Source organism: Octopus bimaculoides, unplaced genomic scaffold (assembly GCF_046866305.1).
Source record: "Octopus bimaculoides isolate indiv1 unplaced genomic scaffold, ASM4686630v1 contig119, whole genome shotgun sequence".
Classification (NCBI taxonomy): Eukaryota; Metazoa; Mollusca; class Cephalopoda; order Octopoda; family Octopodidae; genus Octopus; species Octopus bimaculoides.
The window spans coordinates 48,019-60,100 of record NW_028315369.1 but is presented as its reverse complement, the minus strand read 5'-3'; the positions used below and the strand labels follow the sequence as shown (position 1 = coordinate 60,100).

Here is a 12,082-nt window from a genome sequence, read left to right as displayed (position 1 = left end):
GTTGGTCAGCAGGCTAAGTACCACACAGCCACTCCTGCACCTATACATATGTATGTAGTTTATAGATTAGAGACAGGTAGTCTCAACATAGAATACACTTCATAGTGTTCAAGAGATTTCAACTTGAGCAGGAAGAGGAGTAAATGTAAGGAGAAGCACGTTAGACATGTTGGTATACAAAAAATATACACATGTATGCAGATAAAAAGGTCCGACTTACACAGAATATAAATGGTATCAGGAATTAAAGGGGTTGACTAAGAGCTTTGAGAATCCAGCAGTTGTTTGTGGAGGAGGGGCTTGGTGGTCCAAAATAATGATTGTAACTTGATTCCATCATTGGGTAACACCAGCCTCTGTCTTCAGGGAAGAATTTTACATTTGGGGTGTTGACAGAATGCACTGTGCTTTTTTATTAACCACAAGGGGCCACAAAGAGGGGACAAACAAAGTATGTGGGGACATATAACATATGAAAAATGAATTTATACAAATGAGGATGAGACGTCCACCCTGGCCCCACTGCAGGGTGGTTATGTCTTTACAATTAATTTCATCGTTTATTGTCTATTTACAATTATATCCATTTTTTTTTCAAACAATTTTTTTCTCAATAAATTTTTGACTTACCATTTGATTGTCATGTTGTATTTCATCGTATTCTGGGGGGACGAGGTTCATTTTTCTCCTCTGGCCCCAATGGGGTTTACTTCCAATGGAAACGATTCTTCATCTGATGATGATGATGACGACTGAGGAGACAACCCATCAAGGAGTGGGGCGACTCCTTTACTGAAACTGAAAAGAAAAATGAGAAGCAAAAAAAAAAAAAAACCCCCAAAAAGTACTTTTTACAAATAAATAAAAGTGACAGGTGGTGGTGGGAATAAGGGACAGCAGGGGAGACCCTAATATGTCTCCCTTCCCCTGTCTGGAAAAATTTGCCAGAAGAGAAATTCATCATAAGACAATTCATTGTGACCATATTATCTTTTATTTGTTTTGGTTCATTAGACTGTGGCCCTGCTGGAGCAGCGCCTTTAGTTGAACGAAGCGACCCCAGGACTTATTCTTTGTAAGCCTAGTACTTGTTCTATCAGTCTCTTTTGCCGAAACGCTAAGTTACGGGGATGCAAACACACCAGCATCGGTTGTCAAGCGATGGTGGAGGGACAAACAGACACGCATATATATATATATATATATATACATACACAACAGGCTTCATTCAGTTTCCATCAACCAAATCCACTCACAAAGGCTTTGGTCGGCTTAAGGCTATAGCAGAAGACTCATGCCCAAGGTGCCATGCAGTGGGACTGAACCTGGAAGCATGAGGTTGGAAAGCAAGCTTCTTACCACACAGCCACTCCTATATGATATATATATATATATACATCATTTAAGTATGATAATTTAGTTTCTACAACATTCAAGTATGATAATTTAGTGTCTACAATGTTTAGATATGATTACTTTCTATATATTTAGTTTGTACAACATTTAAGTATGATAATTTAGTGTCTACAATGTTTAGATATGATTACATTCTATATATTTAGTTTGTACAACATTTAAGTATGATAATTTAGTGTCTACAATGTTTAAATATGATTACATTCTATATATTTAGTTTGTACAACATTTAAGTATGATAATTTAGTGTCTACAATGTTTAAATATGATTACATTCTATATATTTAGTTTGTACAACATTTAAGTATGATAATTTAGTGTCTACAATGTTTAAATATGATTACATTCTATATATTTAGTTTGTACAACATTCAAGTATGATAATTTAGTGTCTACAATGTTTAAATATGATTACATTCTATATATTTAGTTTCTACAACATTCAAGTATGATAATTTAGTGTTTACAATGTTTAAATATGATTACATTCTATATATTTAGTTTCTACAACATTCAAGTATGATAATTTAGTGTCTACAATGTTTAAATATGATTACATTCTATATATTTAGTTTCTACAACATTCAAGTATGATAATTTAGTGTCTACAATGTTTAAATATGATTACATTCTATATATTTAGTTTCTACAACATTCAAGTATGATAATTTAGTGTCTACAATGTTTAAATATGATTACATTCTATATATTTAGTTTCTACAACATTCAAGTATGATAATTTAGTGTCTACAATGTTTAAATATGATTACATTCTATATATTTAGTTTCTACAACATTCAAGTATGATAATTTAGTGTCTACAATGTTTAAATATGATTACATTCTATATATTTAGTTTCTACAACATTCAAGTATGATAATTTAGTGTCTACAATGTTTAAATATGATTACATTCTATATATTTAGTTTCTACAACATTCAAGTATGATAATTTAGTGTCTACAATGTTTAAATATGATTACATTCTATATATTTAGTTTCTACAACATTCAAGTATGATAATTTAATGTCTACAATGTTTAAATATGATTACATTCTATATATTTAGTTTCTACAACATTCAAGTATGATAATTTAGTGTCTACAATGTTTAAATATGATTACATTCTATATATTTAGTTTCTACAACATTCAAGTATGATAATTTAGTGTCTACAATGTTTAAATATGATTACATTCTATATATTTAGTTTCTACAACATTCAAGTATGATAATTTAGTGTCTACAATGTATAAATATGATTACATTCTATATATTTAGTTTCTACAACATTCAAGTATGATAATTTAGTGTCTACAATGTTTAAATATGATTACATTCTATATATTTAGTTTCTACAACATTCAAGTATGATAATTTAGTGTCTACAATGTTTAAATATGATTACATTCTATATATTAAGTTTGTACAACATTCAAGTATGATAATTTAGTGTCTACAATGTTTAAATATGATTACATTCTATATATTTAGTTTCTACAACATTCAAGTATGATAATTTAGTGTCTACAATGTTTAAATATGATTACATTCTATATATTTAGTTTCTACAACATTCAAGTATGATAATTTAGTGTCTACAATGTTTAAATATGATTACATTCTATATATTTAGTTTCTACAACATTCAAGTATGATAATTTAGTGTCTACAATGTTTAAATATGATTACATTTATTATATTTAGTTTCTACAACATTCAAGTATGATAACTTAGTGTCTACAATGTTTAAATATGATTACATTCTATATATTTAGTTTCTACAACATTCAAGTATGATAATTTAGTGTCTACAATGTTTAAATATGATTACATTCTATATATTTAGTTTCTACAACATTCAAGTATGATAATTTAGTGTCTACAATGTTTAAATATGATTACATTCTATATATTTAGTTTCTACAACATTCAAGTATGATAATTTAGTGTCTACAATGTTTAAATATGATTACATTCTATATATTTAGTTTGTACAACATTCAAGTATGATAATTTAGTGTCTACAATGTTTAAATATGATTACATTCTATATATTTAGTTTCTACAACATTCAAGTATGATAATTTAGTGTCTACAATGTTTAAATATGATTACATTCTATATATTTAGTTTCTACAACATTCAAGTATGATAATTTAGTGTCTACAATGTTTAAATATGATTACATTCTATATATTTAGTTTGTACAACATTCAAGTATGATAATTTAGTGTCTACAATGTTTAAATATGATTACATTCTATATATTAAGTTTGTACAACATTCAAGTATGATAATTTAGTGTCTACAATGTTTAAATATGATTACATTCTATATATTTAGTTTCTACAACATTCAAGTATGATAATTTAGTGTCTACAATGTTTAAATATGATTACATTCTATATATTTAGTTTGTACAACATTCAAGTATGATAATTTAGTGTCTACAATGTTTAAATATGATTACATTCTATATATTTAGTTTCTACAACATTCAAGTATGATAATTTAGTGTTTACAATGTTTAAATATGATTACATTCTATATATTTAGTTTCTACAACATTCAAGTATGATAATTTAGTGTCTACAATGTTTAAATATGATTACATTCTATATATTTAGTTTCTACAACATTCAAGTATGATAATTTAGTGTCTACAATGTTTAAATATGATTACATTCTATATATTTAGTTTCTACAACATTCAAGTATGATAATTTAGTGTCTACAATGTTTAAATATGATTACATTCTATATATTTAGTTTCTACAACATTCAAGTATGATAATTTAGTGTCTACAATGTTTAAATATGATTACATTCTATATATTTAGTTTCTACAACATTCAAGTATGATAATTTAGTGTCTACAATGTTTAAATATGATTACATTCTATATATTTAGTTTCTACAACATTCAAGTATGATAATTTAGTGTCTACAATGTTTAAATATGATTACATTCTATATATTTAGTTTCTACAACATTCAAGTATGATAATTTAGTGTCTACAATGTTTAAATATGATTACATTCTATATATTTAGTTTCTACAACATTCAAGTATGATAATTTAATGTCTACAATGTTTAAATATGATTACATTCTATATATTTAGTTTCTACAACATTCAAGTATGATAATTTAGTGTCTACAATGTTTAAATATGATTACATTCTATATATTTAGTTTGTACAACATTCAAGTATGATAATTTAGTGTCTACAATGTTTAAATATGATTACATTCTATATATTTAGTTTCTACAACATTCAAGTATGATAATTTAGTGTCTACAATGTATAAATATGATTACATTCTATATATTTAGTTTCTACAACATTCAAGTATGATAATTTAGTGTCTACAATGTTTAAATATGATTACATTCTATATATTTAGTTTCTACAACATTCAAGTATGATAATTTAGTGTCTACAATGTTTAAATATGATTACATTCTATATATTAAGTTTGTACAACATTCAAGTATGATAATTTAGTGTCTACAATGTTTAAATATGATTACATTCTATATATTTAGTTTCTACAACATTCAAGTATGATAATTTAGTGTCTACAATGTTTAAATATGATTACATTCTATATATTTAGTTTCTACAACATTCAAGTATGATAATTTAGTGTCTACAATGTTTAAATATGATTACATTCTATATATTTAGTTTCTACAACATTCAAGTATGATAATTTAGTGTCTACAATGTTTAAATATGATTACATTTATTATATTTAGTTTCTACAACATTCAAGTATGATAACTTAGTGTCTACAATGTTTAAATATGATTACATTCTATATATTTAGTTTCTACAACATTCAAGTATGATAATTTAGTGTCTACAATGTTTAAATATGATTACATTCTATATATTTAGTTTCTACAACATTCAAGTATGATAATTTAGTGTCTACAATGTTTAAATATGATTACATTCTATATATTTAGTTTCTACAACATTCAAGTATGATAATTTAGTGTCTACAATGTTTAAATATGATTACATTCTATATATTTAGTTTGTACAACATTCAAGTATGATAATTTAGTGTCTACAATGTTTAAATATGATTACATTCTATATATTTAGTTTCTACAACATTCAAGTATGATAATTTAGTGTCTACAATGTTTAAATATGATTACATTCTATATATTTAGTTTCTACAACATTCAAGTATGATAATTTAGTGTCTACAATGTTTAAATATGATTACATTCTATATATTTAGTTTGTACAACATTCAAGTATGATAATTTAGTGTCTACAATGTTTAAATATGATTACATTCTATATATTAAGTTTGTACAACATTCAAGTATGATAATTTAGTGTCTACAATGTTTAAATATGATTACATTCTATATATTTAGTTTCTACAACATTCAAGTATGATAATTTAGTGTCTACAAAGTTTAAATATGATTACATTCTATATATTTAGTTTCTACAACATTCAAGTATGATAATTTAGTGTCTACAATGTTTAAATATGATTACATTCTATATATTTAGTTTCTACAACATTCAAGTATGATAATTTAGTGTCTACAATGTTTAAATATGATTACATTCTATATATTTAGTTTCTACAACATTCAAGTATGATAATTTAGTGTCTACAATGTTTAAATATGATTACATTCTATATATTTAGTTTGTACAACATTCAAGTATGATAATTTAGTGTCTACAATGTTTAAATATGATTACATTCTATATATTTAGTTTGTACAACATTCAAGTATGATAATTTAGTGTCTACAATGTTTAAATATGATTACATTCTATATATTTAGTTTGTACAACATTCAAGTATGATAATTTAGTGTCTACAATGTTTAAATATGATTACATTCTATATATTTAGTTTGTACAACATTCAAGTATGATAATTTAGTGTCTACAATGTATAAATATGATTACATTCTATATATTTAGTTTCTACAACATTCAAGTATGATAATTTAGTGTCTACAATGTTTAAATATGATTACATTCTATATATTTAGTTTGTACAACATTCAAGTATGATAATTTAGTGTCTACAATGTTTAAATATGATTACATTCTATATATTTAGTTTCTACAACATTCAAGTATGATAATTTAGTGTCTACAATGTTTAAATATGATTACATTCTATATATTTAGTTTGTACAACATTCAAGTATGATAATTTAGTGTCTACAATGTTTAAATATGATTACATTCTATATATTTAGTTTCTACAACATTCAAGTATGATAATTTAGTGTCTACAATGTTTAAATATGATTACATTCTATATATTTAGTTTCTACAACATTCAAGTATGATAATTTAGTGTCTACAATGTTTAAATATGATTACATTCTATATATTTAGTTTCTACAACATTCAAGTATGATAATTTAGTGTCTACAATGTTTAAATATGATTACATTCTATATATTTAGTTTCTACAACATTCAAGTATGATAATTTAGTGTCTACAATGTTTAAATATGATTACATTCTATATATTTAGTTTCTACAACATTCAAGTATGATAATTTAGTGTCTACAATGTTTAAATATGATTACATTCTATATATTTAGTTTCTACAACATTCAAGTATGATAATTTAGTGTCTACAATGTTTAAATATGATTACATTCTATATATTTAGTTTCTACAACATTCAAGTATGATAATTTAGTGTCTACAATGTTTAAATATGATTACATTCTATATATTTAGTTTCTACAACATTCAAGTATGATAATTTAGTGTCTACAATGTTTAAATATGATTACATTCTATATATTTAGTTTCTACAACATTCAAGTATGATAATTTAGTGTCTACAATGTTTAAATATGATTACATTCTATATATTTAGTTTCTACAACATTCAAGTATGATAATTTAGTGTCTACAATGTTTAAATATGATTACATTCTATATATTTAGTTTCTACAACATTCAAGTATGATAATTTAGTGTCTACAATGTTTAAATATGATTACATTCTATATATTTAGTTTCTACAACATTCAAGTATGATAATTTAGTGTCTACAATGTTTAAATATGATTACATTCTATATATTTAGTTTGTACAACATTCAAGTATGATAATTTAGTGTCTACAATGTTTAAATATGATTACATTCTATATATTTAGTTTCTACAACATTCAAGTATGATAATTTAGTGTCTACAATGTTTAAATATGATTACATTCTATATATTTAGTTTCTACAACATTCAAGTATGATAATTTAGTGTCTACAATGTTTAAATATGATTACATTCTATATATTTAGTTTCTACAACATTCAAGTATGATAATTTAGTGTCTACAATGTTTAAATATGATTACATTCTATATATTTAGTTTCTACAACATTCAAGTATGATAATTTAGTGTCTACAATGTTTAAATATGATTACATTCTATATATTTAGTTTCTACAACATTCAAGTATGATAATTTAGTGTCTACAATGTTTAAATATGATTACATTCTATATATTTAGTTTTACAACATTCAAGTATGATAATTTAGTGTCTACAATGTTTAAATATGATTACATTCTATATATTTAGTTTGTACAACATTCAAGTATGATAATTTAGTGTCTACAATGTTTAAATATGATTACATTCTATATATTTAGTTTCTACAACATTCAAGTATGATAATTTAGTGTCTACAATGTTTAAATATGATTACATTCTATATATTTAGTTTGTACAACATTCAAGTATGATAATTTAGTGTCTACAATGTTTAAATATGATTACATTCTATATATTTAGTTTCTACAACATTCAAGTATGATAATTTAGTGTCTACAATGTTTAAATATGATTACATTCTATATATTTAGTTTCTACAACATTCAAGTATGATAATTTAGTGTCTACAATGTTTAAATATGATTACATTCTATATATTTAGTTTCTACAACATTCAAGTATGATAATTTAGTGTCTACAATGTTTAAATATGATTACATTCTATATATTTAGTTTCTACAACATTCAAGTATGATAATTTAGTGTCTACAATGTTTAAATATGATTACATTCTATATATTTAGTTTCTACAACATTCAAGTATGATAATTTAGTGTCTACAATGTTTAAATATGATTACATTCTATATATTTAGTTTCTACAACATTCAAGTATGATAATTTAGTGTCTACAATGTTTAAATATGATTACATTCTATATATTTAGTTTCTACAACATTCAAGTATGATAATTTAGTGTCTACAATGTTTAAATATGATTACATTCTATATATTTAGTTTGTACAACATTCAAGTATGATAATTTAGTGTCTACAATGTTTAAATATGATTACATTCTATATATTTAGTTTCTACAACATTCAAGTATGATAATTTAGTGTCTACAATGTTTAAATATGATTACATTCTATATATTTAGTTTCTACAACATTCAAGTATGATAATTTAGTGTCTACAATGTTTAAATATGATTACATTCTATATATTTAGTTTCTACAACATTCAAGTATGATAATTTAGTGTCTACAATGTATAAATATGATTACATTCTATATATTTAGTTTCTACAACATTCAAGTATGATAATTTAGTGTCTACAATGTTTAAATATGATTACATTCTATATATTTAGTTTCTACAACATTCAAGTATGATAATTTAGTGTCTACAATGTTTAAATATGATTACATTCTATATATTTAGTTTTCTACAACATTCAAGTATGATAATTTAGTGTCTACAATGTTTAAATATGATTACATTCTATATATTTAGTTTCTACAACATTCAAGTATGATAATTTAGTGTCTACAATGTTTAAATATGATTACATTCTATATATTTAGTTTCTACAACATTCAAGTATGATAATTTAGTGTCTACAATGTTTAAATATGATTACATTCTATATATTTAGTTTCTACAACATTCAAGTATGATAATTTAGTGTCTACAATGTTTAAATATGATTACATTCTATATATTTAGTTTCTACAACATTCAAGTATGATAATTTAGTGTCTACAATGTTTAAATATGATTACATTCTATATATTTAGTTTCTACAACATTCAAGTATGATAATTTAGTGTCTACAATGTTTAAATATGATTACATTTATATATTTAGTTTCTACAACATTCAAGTATGATAATTTAGTGTCTACAATGTTTAAATATGATTACATTCTATATATTTAGTTTCTACAACATTCAAGTATGATAATTTAGTGTCTACAATGTTTAAATATGATTACATTCTATATATTTAGTTTCTACAACATTCAAGTATGATAATTTAGTGTCTACAATGTTTAAATATGATTACATTCTATATATTTAGTTCGTACAACATTCAAGTATGATAATTTAGTGTCTACAATGTTTAAATATGATTACATTCTATATATTTAGTTTTTACAACATTCAAGTATGATAATTTAGTGTCTACAATGTTTAAATATGATTACATTCTATATATTTAGTTTCTACAACATTCAAGTATGATAATTTAGTGTCTACAATGTTTAAATATGATTACATTCTATATATTTAGTTTCTACAACATTCAAGTATGATAATTTAGTGTCTACAATGTTTAAATATGATTACATTCTATATATTTAGTTTCTACAACATTCAAGTATGATAATTTAGTGTCTACAATGTTTAAATATGATTACATTCTATATATTTAGTTTCTACAACATTCAAGTATGATAATTTAGTGTCTACAATGTTTAAATATGATTACATTCTATATATTTAGTTTGTACAACATTCAAGTATGATAATTTAGTGTCTACAATGTTTAAATATGATTACATTCTATATATTTAGTTTCTACAACATTCAAGTATGATAATGTAGTGTCTACAATGTTTAAATATGATTACATTCTATATATTTAGTTTCTACAACATTCAAGTATGATAATTTAGTGTCTACAATGTTTAAATATGATTACATTCTATATATTTAGTTTCTACAACATTCAAGTACGATAATTTAGTGTCTACAATGTTTAAATATGATTACATTCTATATATTTAGTTTCTACAACATTCAAGTATGATAATTTAGTGTCTACAATGTTTAAATATGATTACATTCTATATATTTAGTTTCTACAACATTCAAGTATGATAATTTAGTGTCTACAATGTTTAAATATGATTACATTCTATATATTTAGTTCGTACAACATTCAAGTATGATAATTTAGTGTCTACAATGTTTAAATATGATTACATTCTATATATTTAGTTTTTACAACATTCAAGTATGATAATTTAGTGTCTACAATGTTTAAATATGATTACATTCTATATATTTAGTTTCTACAACATTCAAGTATGATAATTTAGTGTCTACAATGTTTAAATATGATTACATTCTATATATTTAGTTTGTACAACATTCAAGTATGATAATTTAGTGTCTACAATGTTTAAATATGATTACATTCTATATATTTAGTTTGTACAACATTCAAGTATGATAATTTAGTGTCTACAATGTTTAAATATGATTACATTCTATATATTTAGTTTCTACAACATTCAAGTATGATAATTTAGTGTCTACAATGTTTAAATATGATTACATTCTATATATTTAGTTTCTACAACATTCAAGTATGATAATTTAGTGTCTACAATGTTTAAATATGATTACATTCTATATATTTAGTTTGTACAACATTCAAGTATGATAATTTAGTGTCTACAATGTTTAAATATGATTACATTCTATATATTTAGTTTCTACAACATTCAAGTATGATAATTTAGTGTCTACAATGTTTAAATATGATTACATTCTATATATTTAGTTTCTACAACATTCAAGTATGATAATTTAGTGTCTACAATGTTTAAATATGATTACATTCTATATATTTAGTTTCTACAACATTCAAGTATGATAATTTAGTGTCTACAATGTTTAAATATGATTACATTCTATATATTTAGTTTCTACAACATTCAAGTATGATAATTTAGTGTCTACAATGTTTAAATATGATTACATTCTATATATTTAGTTTCTACAACATTCAAGTATGATAATTTAGTGTCTACAATGTTTAAATATGATTACATTCTATATATTTAGTTTGTACAACATTCAAGTATGATAATTTAGTGTCTACAATGTTTAAATATGATTACATTCTATATATTTAGTTTCTACAACATTCAAGTATGATAATTTAGTGTCTACAATGTTTAAATATGATTACATTCTATATATTTAGTTTGTACAACATTCAAGTATGATAATTTAGTGTCTACAATGTTTAAATATGATTACATTCTATATATTTAGTTTCTACAACATTCAAGTATGATAATTTAGTGTCTACAATGTTTAAATATGATTACATTCTATATATTTAGTTTGTACAACATTCAAGTATGATAATTTAGTGTCTACAATGTTTAAATATGATTACATTCTATATATTTAGTTTCTACAACATTCAAGTATGATAATTTAGTGTCTACAATGTTTAAATATGATTACATTCTATATATTTAGTTTCTACAACATTCAAGTACGATAATTTAGTGTCTACAATGTTTAAATATGATTACATTCTATATATTTAGTTTCTACAACATT

The 12,082-nt window shown here is 23.3% G+C and overlaps 1 protein-coding gene across 25 annotated transcripts in view; it reads right to left on the bottom strand.

The window, feature by feature from the left end:
* LOC149129199 (uncharacterized) overlaps positions 1 to 12,082 on the bottom strand; it is a 35,609-nt gene that overhangs the window by 8,904 nt on the left and 14,623 nt on the right. For 4 of the 25 annotated variants that reach the window (XR_016240272.1, XR_016240273.1, XM_089346725.1 and 1 more), the window contains one exon: positions 631 to 798. The exons of 3 other annotated variants lie outside the window; for them this stretch is intronic. The gene's annotated coding sequence lies outside the window, so the exon portion shown is untranslated. Of the gene's footprint in view, positions 1 to 630; positions 1,405 to 12,082 lie in introns of those variants that run through there. 18 more of the 25 variants (XR_016240279.1, XR_016240288.1, XR_016240284.1 and 15 more) reach the window with 12 other exon arrangements.